The sequence below is a fragment of the Phoca vitulina genome, unplaced genomic scaffold (genome assembly GCF_004348235.1).
Source record: "Phoca vitulina isolate PV1807 unplaced genomic scaffold, GSC_HSeal_1.0 scaffold13, whole genome shotgun sequence".
NCBI lineage: Eukaryota > Metazoa > Chordata > Mammalia > Carnivora > Phocidae > Phoca > Phoca vitulina.
This window is the reverse complement of record NW_022589716.1, coordinates 29,787,946-29,802,155: the sequence shown is the minus strand read 5'-3', so window position 1 is coordinate 29,802,155 and position 14,210 is coordinate 29,787,946.

Below are 14,210 nucleotides of genomic sequence, written 5' to 3'. Positions count from 1 at the left end.
CAAAGTATCAGTAAGGCATCAAAGGTGAAAAAGGATGAAGACTTTCAATCATGAGCAATTGATGGCAAAGCAATATAGCAATAATGTCAACCTCGTGACAGCAAGGAGTTGTCAACATGCCTTAGAATGGTTATAACTGTGAGGTTGATAATGTCTTGCAGGCATTCTACAGACAAGGGAAAATAAATCTATAGAAAGATGCTTTCCATTGAACTGATCTGGAATAACAAAAGGATGTTTAGGGATTTATCTCTATTATCTGAATACTGACTGAGCCACACAGGGAATGCTTTTCTCTTTCATTTGAACAGAGTACTTTGACAGTAAACATGTGGAAGGGAAAAGAATCCAGGCATATGCATGTGGAGAAACATGATTAAAATATAAAATAAGCATACATAATTCTTAAAAGAACTTTGACATGGGGACTAACAATTTCCATCCATGGGGATACTAACTATTGTTTTCTGAAGGAGGAAAACTACTGAGGTCTAAACCAGTGAGAGGTTAAAAAAGGGGAATCAGGGGCACCTGGGTGGCTCGGTTGGTTAAGCATCTGCCTTAGGCTCATGATCTCAGGGTCCTGGGATCAAGGCCCACATCTGGCTCCCTGCTCAGTGGGGAGCCTGCTTGTCCCTCTCCCTCTGACCCTCCTCCCTGCTCGTGCTCTCTCTCTCTCTTTCTCTCACTCACTCACTCAAATAAATAAAATCTGTAAAAGAAAGGGAGTGGGGGAATCATTCCAAATGAGAAATTTGATTTTTAGAGGAGAAATTTTATGTACTCTGTGATAGAAGTCTTGAGCCTTGTTTCTCTGCCCTAAGCATAACAAGTTGGCAGTGTATCAAGACTGTAAGTTTAGATCTTGTGATGTGCCAGGTAAAGACACTCAGTAGGCGGGGCGCCTGGGTGGCTCAGTCGTTAAGCATCTGTCTTCGGCTCAGGTCATGATCCCAGGGTCCTGGGATCGAGCCCCACATCGGGCTCCCTGCTCCGCGGGCAGCCTGCTTCTCCCTCTCCCACTCCCCCTGCTTGTGTTCCCTCTCTCGCTGTGTCTCTCCCTGTCAAATAAATAAAATCTTTAAAAAAAAAAAAAAAGACACTCAGTAGGCATGATGAAGAAAACATGAAACCTCTTTAACTCCACATAGGGTGGGAGGATGGTAGAGATGTTTTTTGGCTTTTTTAATTTTAACTTATTATTAAAATAGAATGGAGACAATAAAGAATTATGTATAAGTTTATTTTTAAGCATATAAGATTTGGTCAGAGCTTCCCCCAGTATAATATAATAGGAGGTGCCATGTTTTACTGATAAAAGTATGAACTCAGGAACCAAATACCTTGAGAGGGTTTCCCAGCCATAAAGTTGGGATAAATAATAGTACCTACCTTTCACAGTTGTTGTAAAGTTATGTTAATACATATATAGAGCTTAGAACAATGCCTGACATAATATACACTCAATAAATATTACCTATTATTATTACATCCAAAAATGAAATAGAATCAGCTCACAATCCCTGAGAACACTCTCTAGGCTTCCAGTTTCTTTTTGAAAGCTAAAAAAGAAAAAATGTATAACAGAATAGAATCAATTTCAAATAAGCAAAAGAAGCTGCTTTTTGGGATAAAGATGGCAAAATGCACACGATATCTCTTTCCTACCCACTTCCTCTGCACTGTCCCAAGTTCCCAGTAAAATGACTAAAAGAATAGAGAAAGAGCAATAGAAAGTAAGTAAAGGGGTTTGGCCCATTCCCCAAATATTACAGAATGTCTGAAAGCTAAAGCATCAAAGAAAGGGCTGATCCATCATAAGTAAAAATGTGGGTCCTATGTCCAGATAAAAGAATACAGAAGCAGAGTTCTGTAGAAACACTCTCTAAATAAGAGGAGTAGGAGCTAGTGTAGATGTGGTCCATAAAAGAATTGCTGGAATCAGTCACTGGGTACCACCCAGTGTGGAACTACTACTTCAGTACTTAAGAGCAATGAAGCTCAGCCTGAATGGTGGGCAATGAAGACCAGCATCCTAGCAACAGTAGCCATGGGGCTTTTGGTGGAATTTGCTAAAACAACATGGAAAACACTCTCTTGGGTTCAGAGAAGGAGCCTGGCAATGTTGCTATCTTTATTCTTTTCAGTAAATGGTAAATATTTCCCATGCTGTTTCTCACTAGACTTATCTTTTTTTTTCTTCTGTCCAGTAGGAGTTACTCTTCCTCACCTTTCAGATCTCAGCTTTCCTTTTGCAACCTCTTCCCTGCTCAGGCCACCTCTCTTTGTAGTCCTCAAGGGACAGTGTTTGATAATCTCTTCTGGGAATATTTGAAGCTGGTGATGGAAGCCTAGAGAAGGCAGTGCTTTAGCTAAGTGAGAATTGTAGTATGTAATAGCATCCACCCTAGTTTCGGGATGCAGGAGATACTATGGAGACCCAAAGACTCTAGCTCTAGATACATGAGAATTCTGGATAGATAGGCAAGTACTGTGTTTTCTCCCTCCCTCTTCATTTTCTTTCTTTTCTGCTCCCATCTACCTAAGGAATGGTTGTTTTTTTCCTGAGTGGAAGATCATTTCCAGCAATGGCCTTCCCAATTGGACTTTCTAACTCAGATTGGGGTTCAGAAATATGTTACATAGCCCCTTAAGAAGGAGATGGTGCTGATGTTATTGTTAAATGTTATTTTTCTTTGTTTGTTTCAGCAGCTGTTAGTAGGTCTCTGGCTTTGACCCTTTTTGAAATGTTCACAATGGTATTCAAGTTTGGTTGGGTTGGGGGCTGATTAAAATGTATGACAGGTGGTAGAGGGCTTAACTTGCCTGGGTTATCCTATAAACCAAAATTGGTATTCTAGCCATGAAAATTTAGTTTTTTTATTGATAGTTAGCTGGAATGAGGTTCCAGACATGCTACCACAAAATATGGGATATTGAATCCCCCAAATTGGCAGACTGAATATCTTAAGTGGAAGGGGTTTGAGAAAATGATAGAAACAGGAAGGTTGCTCCTACCACCCCGTGCCCCCAAGCCCCTTTTCCCTGGAACAAATCATAAAACTCTTCTGTGAAGGTTACCTTCCCTGTACCATGAAGAAAAAAGATATCCCTGTCACTAGAGCCTGGGAATTTGGGGCCGAGAAATCTGTACAAACAAACCTTATTAAATAGACACTTATTTTCCTAGTTCTTCATTATTTATTACCCCTAGCCCAAAGCCCTTTGTCCTGTCAATTATTTACAATTTTTTGTTTTGGTCTAAAAACTGTAAGAGCTTCCAGCTCTGGCCACTTCTTCAGGTCTTTCTCTTATGAAAGCTTCCATGTACATGTAAAAATTCAATGAAATGTGTATGCTTTTCTCCTGTTCATCTGTCTTTGTCAGTCTAATTTTCAGACCCAGCAAGGAATCTTAAAAGGGTCATGGGAAACTTTTTCCTCCCCCACAGCTGAAAATCATGTGCCCATTAGAATACAATGAAATTGCAATCACCCGAAGTTTTTCTTACAGTGTTTGAGTAGGAAAATCTTAGCTTAAAAACAAGGCCCCAATACAAATGTATACACATAGACAGTCACTGAATTTATTAATAATTTGAAGTTATTTAAATCTGATAAGATAGCTTTTTGCTCTAACATTCAAAATAATAATAAAATGTGCCAAGTGAAAGGGATGATTTTTCTTCTCACTCTCCTTTTAACTAGTCATCCTGGTTTTAAAGCGTGAGATACCAGTCATCAATTTTAGTGTGACTTAGCAATTTATTTACACAGTTTTACTGCTTTGGACATAACACAGCTGAGTTTCAGGCTTGATGAAATATTGTTATCCACATAATTCATTTTCTGCTGTTTCAACAAGGTGTTTGGATTTGTGGGCGCTCCCATTTGAGGTTGAAATTGAATTGAAAATTCATGTGAAAGCTCTACAGATGAGGCAAGTCTGAATATCAGGGAAGTGTCAATTAAATTTACTCTCTAGTCACTGGTATAAAAACCTGTTCCAAAGGCCTTGAAAATAGCTCTCATTATCATATCGACTGGAGTCAACAAATATAACTCAAATCTAAGGTGAGCATAAGTTTATTCCTAGATATTTGTAATAAATTCCCAATATATTTCTCTATATACTGTCACATGGAGCTTAGTGTAAGTTATTAATGTTGACCATAATGTTTTATTGGATTTTTATGGGCAATCCTCACTTATTAAAGATGTTATTGATTGAGGTAAAATTAACAATTCCCTATTAATTCATAATTCATCTTTTAGTGGTAGTCATAAAATAAAATAAAGGCTGCATCAGTTGTAAATTAATTTAAAAACAGATACAGAGGTGGAAATAACAATAGCTGTTTCTCATGGGGTACCAAGTAATTTAACAGAGAAAAATTTGAGTAGAAAAAACCATTCTTCTTCCCCCAGTTTCCTTTTAACTTAGAGAAATGAAAGGCAGTTTGCTAGAGTCTGAAGGAAAAAAATTCTCTCACAATCTGTAAAAGCCCAATATCAAGTACTTTAGAAGACCTTTAGATTTTAGATAGTCTCCCAACATTACAAATAAAAATAATTTTTTTTAGAAAATGCCATTGAATGAAAGTTTCCCTGAAAGAAATTTTTAGAACTCTTCATTGGAGAATTTTTCTATAGATTGCAGCTCTAAGTTCAAATTGCCACATTCTTATATTTTTAGGAATGGGAGGAGGGTGGCTGAAGATGACAGGGAGGGTTTTTTCCCCTGGTTCTGCTAAAAAAGTACTGTTGATCAAAGGCTGTGGAATTTATTTTGCTTTGGGGTGAATGCAGCTCATTCTTGTCAATTAATGTATCCAAGTGCCTTATACACAGTTCCACCGAACAAAAACAGAAGTCATAAGGGTAAGGGATTAAATTAGTTTTGCAGAAATGATAAAGCGTCTGCTCCTAAGGGACATAGACCCTAAGCCTTGCCTTGCCGATGGAGGGATTTTAGTCCCAAGAGGAACTTAGAGAGGTGATAATAAAAACATGCTGGAGAAACACTGCCCTGGCTTAAAGAATGAGAAAATCATTGAATTGAAGCAGTATGGCATAGTATTGAGAAACAAGGATTCCTGACACCTCACCTGGATGGATTCTAAACTTCAGCACTTACTGTGTGATCTTGATCAAGAGCCTTAACCTCCATCTGCTTCAGTTACCTCATCCATAAAATAGAGATACCTATTTGTAAAGTGCCTAATACATAGTAAATGTGTTTCTATCATTGTTATTTCTATGATTATTGATTATTAATATTATGTTTCTTATTAGGGAATGAATGTGAGTTACCAACACAGAAAACCCAGGTTTCAATTCCCACTTTGTTATTTATGAGCTTTGACCTTGGGCAAGTTACTTAACAAAACCTCCATTTACACAAGCTTTAAAAAGTAGATCAATCTACCTCTTAAGGCTTTTTGTGAGTATAAAGTGACATGATATATGTAAGGTGTGTGACCCTTAATGAGCACCCAAAAACTAATTCCTCTCCCTTATGACACGAAGAGTGAAAAAAAAAAAGAACAGAAGAAAGAAATGAAAGTCTGTTCACTCATGGAAAAAAAATAAACAATTTAGTGACCTCAGTACATCAACTGCAGTCGTGAATTACTCGTATTGAATATTAGCATAGAAAATTAAAATGGCTAATAGAGAAAGGTAACTATTGCAAGTATTAGGTAAAAGAAAAATAAGAGTCAAATATCTTCATTTTCCAGTCACAAGTGGAAGGTCTTCGAATAAGATAAGTTTTTTTATGTGTTTACATATAGATGCCCTTTCCTAAATAGCTAACCAAAAACTTCTCCTCCACCTTTGCTTTTTATGGCTATTTCAGTTCATTCTTTTCAACATTTTGAAGTTGTATGTTCATGCAAATGAGCTCTGTGTCACTATCCAACTAAGTAGCTGACAATAACAGTACCCATCTTCATGAGATGAAGTGTATTATTCAAATGCAAAAAAAATTTGTGTTCAAGATGGCTATCATCCAAAAGCAAGGTTAGTGGGAGTACAACAGCTTCAGACTGGCTGCATTCAAGAGATCAAAATATATCAGGGCTCTGCCCCTCTTTATTGGTTCAAAAGATAAAGATGGATGATATAAAGTGTCGCCAGCGAGTCTATCAGGACATTCTTATGTATTATAAGAGAAAAAAAACTCAGAAATGTCATGGGGAAATCTCTTCCTATCCAGTTCTGGTAAAAGTTTCCTAGGTATGTCCAGGTAAGCAATGAAGGTTCTGCATCCACTTGTGAACTAGTCAGTGTAGTCAGAGGGCCAGAATTACACTGAATTATAGATTAAAGGTGTCTAGTTAAAAGACTGATTCTGGAAAGGCTTCTGAGCATGGCTCCTTTGCCCAGATGGCTGCCTTTTGAATAAAGTGTTGGCACTTTGTACAATAATTGAATGTTATTGGAGTTAATAGAGGAGTAGGATATGTTACTTTTAGAGGTGAAATTGTAACCATTTACATGCACTTAGAAGCTTTCTTGAAACAGTTTCTATCATTGTTATACTTTATTGTGGAAAGAGCAAAGAGTGTTTAAAGATGAAAGCATGAGAGCACAAAATAAATGAAAACTTGTTAAGGTCAGTAGACCAGGAAAAGAAAGAAGCAGAATTTCCTTGAATGCTAATCTGCAAAAGGATGTTTGCTTTTCTAAGTACAAAACTCATCTGTTAAAAAAATCATGTAGTTCCCTCCCTCATCTCCGGAAGCTTTGGGGCAAAAATGGAGACACCCATCCCTCATTTTCTGAGGGCCGTTGTTGGTTTCTTCAGGGCTCCTCATTTATTGGACACCCAGGTTACCACTGATTTTATTTTCTTTTCCTTCCTTCCCCCCCCCCCCCCCCCATTTGGCTTCCAGTCTATAGTTCACCCTGTGACATGTATTGTATTCAAATGCCTCAGTCACAGGTAGGCAGGCCTTCTTTCCTCTGACTTGAATGAAGGGGTGGAAAGATGACCAGAGTCACTGCTGGGAGGCTTGAGCACCTGCTCTTTTTATTTAGAAAGAATTCTTTAAAAAAAATGCAGCCATCAGTAAATGAGCTCCAGAATGCTCCATTCCTCTATCTTTCCCATGTTGCCTGGATCTTCTCATACATCCCCCAGGATGATCCAGCTATCCAGTATTTATGAAGGTGAAGACTAGAGCACTGCAGCTGGACTCCATTCTGCTTGGTTGGTGCTTGTGCCCTACTGGTTGTTAAACATTCTGATTATCTACATGGATCCAGCACATCCTCTCCATCTGAGAGTGCTAGCCTCACAGTGTTAAATCATCTGATTTAGAAGAAACACTGGCAATCTTGGTTTATTTATTTACTTAGTTAAAGATTTTATTCATTTGAGAAAGAGAGAGAGGGAGCACAAGCAGAGCAAGAGGGAGAGAGAAAAGCAGGCTCCCTGCTCAGCAGGGAGCTGAATGTGGGGCTCAATCCCAGGACCCCAGAATCATGACTTGAGCGGAAGGCAGATGCTTAACTGACTGAGCCACCCAGGTGCCCCTGGAAATCTTGCTTTATACATCAAACATTACAAGTGTTTTGGAGGTGGAAATGAGTTTAAAATACTGAAATATTTATTAAAATTTTAAAAAAAGAAAGAGTCTATTTGAAGAAAGGGGACAGTGACGGGTGTTGGTAGTTCTAGGCTGAAAGAACAGAACAGAAAAAAGCAGGGAAGCCTCTATGTTTATGCTTGAGTTTAAGCGATTTTTAAACTGGTACTTCCCAGACCAGGCATTGGTGGTCTTCTTTTTGCTTTCTAATAAGTAAGTGTCTAAGATTCTATATTACTCTGGATCTCGGTGAGAAGACAAATATACCATTTGCAAAAAAAAAAAAAAAAAAATTAATGTCATTATGTGTTATTCAACTCTATTTATGCTTCTAGAGTGTTGTATTTCAACAATGTGAGTTTCTTAATAATTTACTCCTACTATTGGGTAGGTTGCACATACAAATGTTGGGCATCTTTTGTATTTGTTGCCCAATCAGTCCACCATTCACAGGAGCTTCTATTAGAAGGTGGGATATATCTCGCATTGGCTTATCTTCCTAATCCCACTCTGAGGAGTAGATGTCTAATAACTATTGGCCCAACTGATTGAAAATACAAATTCAGAAAAACCTAAACAGTTTCTGGTCAAGTTATGCCATCCTGTATTCATGTGGCAGATGCTGAGTATATAGAAATGAGTAAGATCCAAAATGATATGCACCTAAGATATCAGCTTATATTTATAGTACTTAACTTAGACTTATGGTAGAGTTTATACCAAAAAACAAATCCAATATTTCACTTAAATGTAGTCAGCATAACTTTTTTCTTTTTCTAAGGGGAGATAATTTGGAAAATTCTATGGAAAATTCTTTAGTATTGCTGACAATTTTCCTTTTTTTTCCTTCCAGTGTCTCAGAGCAAGACAGTTGTACAAAAAACTTTAAATTTCATGAAACTATAAATCATTTATCCATCCAAAATATTTATCGAATGCCTAAACAGTGATAAATGCTATTCTAGGTGCTGTGGATATGGCAGTGAACAAAAAAATCCTATGGTAGAGTGATAGAGACAGTGAATGAGTGAATGAATGAATGAATGAATGAATGAATGAATGATGGTGGTTAGTGTAGAGGCCACTTTTAGGCAACAGGCTTGAGCAATGGAAACTTAATCAAGGCAAAAGGGTCCACAGCCACCACCTAGCTGAATGCAAACAGGTTCATTAAGCGACCCACCTTGAAATAGCCACAGGTCCTAACTAACCAATTACAACTAGGCACAGTTCCTAAGATTACCAAAAAGGGAAAATTCCATACATTCCCATACTTCCTCACTCTGCCTGTAACTGTGGCCCCTCACCTCTGCCTTGTCCCAGATAGTCTCTCCTTGCTGTCCTGTCTGCTGCTCCCTTGCAGTGTATTCAATAAACTTTTATCTCTTGTTCAACCATGGGTGAATTCTTTCACCACCCTTGGCACCAGCCCCCATCTGTTTGGGACATCCTACATTTGGTCCCCCCTATCTGATTGGGAGACACCACAGTTAGTGCTCTGGAGAAAAGTAAAGCAGAGTAAGGAGGTGCTAAGAGAGGAGAGGTTGCTATTTGATCTGGGATGAACATGAAAGACCTCTCTGATAGGGTGACATTTGAGTCAAGAACCAAAGATATGAAGGAGATCCATGATGGGGGGAAGAACATTCTAGGCAGAGGGAGCAGGAGGGTAGGAACCCTGCAGGAGCACACGTGATATAGAAGGCAAGCTGAGGACAAAGCAGAAGCTGACACCCCACAAACTGCCCCCCCCCCATGGGATCTATGTGACATTCCTCAGGCACTCCTGGCTGCCCTAAAGGAAAAACAAATAGTTAACTTATAGAGATCACAATCCTACAAGACAGGAGTCTCCCTCAGTTTACAAATGTCCTTACTGCTACAGCCCACTGACAAGTCCTTGAAACAGGCAGAGGGACATTCCTCTAGGGACTCAGCTTCCTCCATGTTGACATTTTGCCAAGGGCAAAACACAATTCTAGCCTAAAATGCCCCCTCTGCCCACCCTCATCCTGTAAGCCTACTTTAACCTATACAAAGTCCTTTAGAAATTTCCTTTATCTCTAAACCCCCTAAGATATGTGTTGGCAATCATCCCCCAAGCATATGACCCACCGATATACATCTGAAGGGTCTCGTGACTGAATTTCTACTAAACAGCAATAAATGACCTTTCATAACAACAGCTAGCCCCCTAAGGATCTGGAAACCTTGTTACAAAACTACCTGGGAGGCTTACACGATCCCTAACCCCCTCCCAACCTGAAAGTATATAATGGGCCACTCCTCATGACCCCATTGCAGCTCTTTCTGCCCACAGGTCCTGTCCCCGTGCTTTAATAAAATCACTTTTTTTTGCACCAAAGACATCTCAAGAATTCTTTCTTGGCTGTCGGCTTCGAACCCTAGTAACATCTTTTCCTACATCAGACAGAATTATAAAAATCCAGCTGATGGTAGTGGAGGTGGTGGGAGGTGGTCAGGTTATGCCTGTATTTTGATGAGATTTGTGGGTGGCTTGAATGTGCAGTGTGAAAGAAAGACAGGGGTAAACATGGCTGCAGATTTGGGGTATAGGAATTGAACACGTGAACCTGCCATTTATGAAGATAGAGAGACCACATAAAAGTAGTTGGTTTGTTCATCAGATTTATCATATATAAAAATATGAATCTCTAAATGGTAGAATCACAATTAGTACCATGAAATGGAGCAACCAGTCCCATTTCCTTTTTCCCACTCATTGGAGGCATATGATCATGCAAAGGAATGGCAGGCAGAATTGCACACAATATTTCCACCTTTGTTCTCTTTCTATTTAGTATGTATGATAAATGTGTGAAGGTAGCAACCTCTACTAGAATGACAGACCTGGAATATGAACAAATACAACAGGATGGACTTGATGTACAGGACGCACAATACAATTTCTATACATGTCATTTCTTTAATTACCTTTTATACTTAAAACCTTTTTTCCTTTGCTGATGCTTAGAAATAAACCCCTTAATAACATTGAACTGTACCTGAGCCCATTGCTCCTAGAAAATATCAGTTGGCAAGAAACCTATCCACTTTTTTTGTGTTAAGGGGAATGGCTTATGACAAAGAGCTATACGTCCCCATGTGACTTAGGTAAGATTTGTAGATGCCCCTATCCTATTTACAAGGCCAGACATGGACAGACCTTCCAAATTCCTATTCTTTGTTTCATTAATGATCAGCTGACCTGTTTGCTGCACTAATTCCTCTTAACCAAACTTTAGTCAGACTTCCTCCCTCCCATAGGCTCCAAGACATTGACCCACCCTAGAGCAATCTTTGGAAAGCAGAGTAGCACCTCCTAAATGGTCCCTATCAAGAAATGGCTAACCTCAGGAAAAAACATTCCTGATGAGCTATCCAAGGTCATTACCTACTTATCCTACTCTCTCACACCCAGTTCCTTCTAATTTTGTTCATCCCACTCCCATAAAAGACAAGCCTTTCTACTTGTCCTTTGAGATGCTTACAGATCTTCTAGTTAGGGAGTTCTCTCTATTGCCATAGCCCCCAATTTCTTAACTGCAATGCTCTTCTTCTCTACATTGCAACAGTATTTTTGAATTCTGTCTCTCCTCTAAGTCCAGATTTGTTTTCCACTTGAAAACCTTTACTAATTAGTAGTTATATACTATGGTAGGTTTATATATTCATTTATATTCAGCAACTATTGATTAATTCTGTCTACTGTGTGCATTCCTGGGGATAAAGCAGTGAACAAGACAAACAAAATCCCTTCCCTGTTAGAGCTTACATTCTAGTTTGAGGAGTCAGCTAAATAAGTGAAATTTTTAGTAGGTCAGATGGTCCTTCATGCTATGGAGAAAATTAAATCTAGTGAGAGATGGGTTGTGTTGGGAGGATTAGATTTTTAAATAAAGTGGTTAGGTATACATTTAGGTTATTTCTACATTTTGAAAGAAAGTAAAGACTGCAGGTCTGTAAGCCTGAAGTCTATAAATTGTAATTATTGCAGTTTATGAACACAAGTGATGCTCAAAGTCAAGTAAGGAGGTCCCTTGAACCATTTGGAAAAGTTTATTTGCATTTATTTCAAATTAAGGTTATAGAGGTAAGGAGTTAAGAAGTAAGATTTCCAAACTGGAGTTCTTCAGGATACAGTGATGTCCTCCAGCTGACATTCTTTCTCACTGAAGAGAAATTCCCATTCCAAATTCCTCAGGCCAGTGTTGTACTAGCAATAAAAATGGGTGTTAAATGGATCATCTCCAGCCAGTTTTTGGTCATTTTCTTTTGGATTTTATCACTCCAAAAGAATACCATGTCCTAGTCAATTACTAACAAACCCCAAATAAAGATTAGTTGTTGTTTTGGAAAGTTATATGTTCTAGGATTTTCTTTTAAGAGTCAGTGATTTGAAGTGTTTTGTAGTGTTTTGACAGTGTTTTGTAGCATTGTAACTTACTTAAGTAAAACATTTCCCTTTTAAATGCTTTGTGTTATACATCTGTCAGACTCTGAGACAGTTTAAATGTTTAAAAAAATGACACTGTGACTCAGTGCAGGTTGATAGCTTTTTGTTTCATAGAAGCAAAAGGCTGAAAATGTGAAGGCTCATAGGCCATATTTATGAATTAATTGAGATTTTTATTAGTATTTGGTATGTTCCAAACAGAGCCATACATCTGTAAGCAGACAATATAAATCAAATGAAGATGTAAGGATTGATTATGTCCAGGGTTCCCCAGATCAAGATACTAAATACCAAGGCAACATTAACTATTCAATATTTCTTTTATAAAACACAAGAAAAGAGCCAAGGTGAAGCCTTGGTATTTTTTCCCCATTATATCTGGCCCAACATATTCCATCAGTGTCTAATAAATTTCTCATAACCGGCTTTAAAATAACACTGCAGAGCTTTCAAATAGGTAGCACTCAGAACAAAATGGATAAATTGGAAAGCTTATATCAAATCTAGTAGGTTGATCCTCTTTGGTACAAATACTCAGAAATAGAGCTACTTCAACTCCCTAGGCACTTTAAAGGTAGCTGGCTGGTATTTAAACTCACTCTGGCATTATATTCCAGATCACTCAAGAAACAATAATATAAGGTAATCACTAAGCTAATGTATCTTGCCCCCTAAATAATAGTAAATTATAAAGAGTGCTGAAATTGCTCAATATTGTCTAAGTTGTATATGATCAGTGGTTATGTTTGTAGCACCTATCCCTAAACTAGAGCAATATAGGGTAACTCATGACTCTTGGAGTACTTATAATGAGTATGTATAATACTCGAGCTTATCCTAGTATGCTAAGGTATTAATAATGGGGGGAGGGGAAATCATACTCTATTTGCAGTTTTCCTCTTTTGTTCATATCAGAATCAGATTCAAACATTCAAACCTTCTCATTTCCTGTTCTACTGTTCTACTGTTTTCTCCTATTTAGAAACACACATAAATCATCAAATTTATCATCTTAGCTCACCACCATTGTCTGAATTTGTATGGTAAGATTTAGACAGATGTTGCCAGGGTGATTGCCGAGTAAATGAGCAGACTTTAATTGATTTATTTGATTTGGCCTTCAAAAGACTTAAAAAGATTCTGGAATATAGCTTCAGTTATTTCAGTTATAAAGACAATCAATGGGATTATCTTTTAGGCAATTGACCAATTGAGCACTTGTCAACCTGGAAAACAATTTAAGCTTCAAGTGGTCAAATATTGACTATGTAGCTATGGCCTTTGTTATAGAGTATGACTTGAAATTAAAAATGGACTGAATCATTCACTGGTTGATGGATTTCATAGAGGTCTGAGCTGTCACATGGCTTTCAAAAGGGGAGGATTTAGGAGAGGGTAATATCACTTATATTCACTAATGCTAGAAACCAACACCATTTCAAAGATGTGATGTGTAACACTGGATTCAAGCACAGTAGCCTGCATCTAAAGTGAACTATTTTTCTGTATTTTTCAAAGGAAATGGATTGTACTAAAAGCAGATGCCCAGATTCCACCTGTTTTTGCTAATTGCAGCAATTTTCAGTGATTTCTTGTTGGGATGGCTGTTGTTTGCGTTGCTGATGCAACCAGTTTGCCATTGGAAAATCTGCTGTAGCAAATTAAACTTCTAGCAGCGCAAACATTTATTTGTTTATTTGTTCAGCAACAATTATTGAGGACCATTCTGTGAACTATATTTGGTACTGGGGTTAAGTTGTAAATAAGCCTCAATTCTAAAGGAACTTTCTCTCTAGTATGACATATAAATAAGTAAATGTTTATAATTGAGTGTAATAATTGCTATGTTAATATAAGCTCAGGACGTATGGGACCCAATGACAGTGTCACTCAATCAATCTTGATTTAGGACTTCTCAGAAAAAGTGGCGTCTAAGCTAAGACAAGGAAAATGAGTAGGAGTTAGTCAGGTAGAGGTGACAATGTGGAGAAGAGTGTTTTCCACCGAGAAGGACCACCATGTGCAAAGTTCCTTTCTTGAGAGGGAGCAGGGGACCAACCCAGAGAATTTGCCCATCATGTCAAGATCACAGACTCGGAGGCTGGAGAAGATAACTGGGGCCATGTGATGAAAAGCATT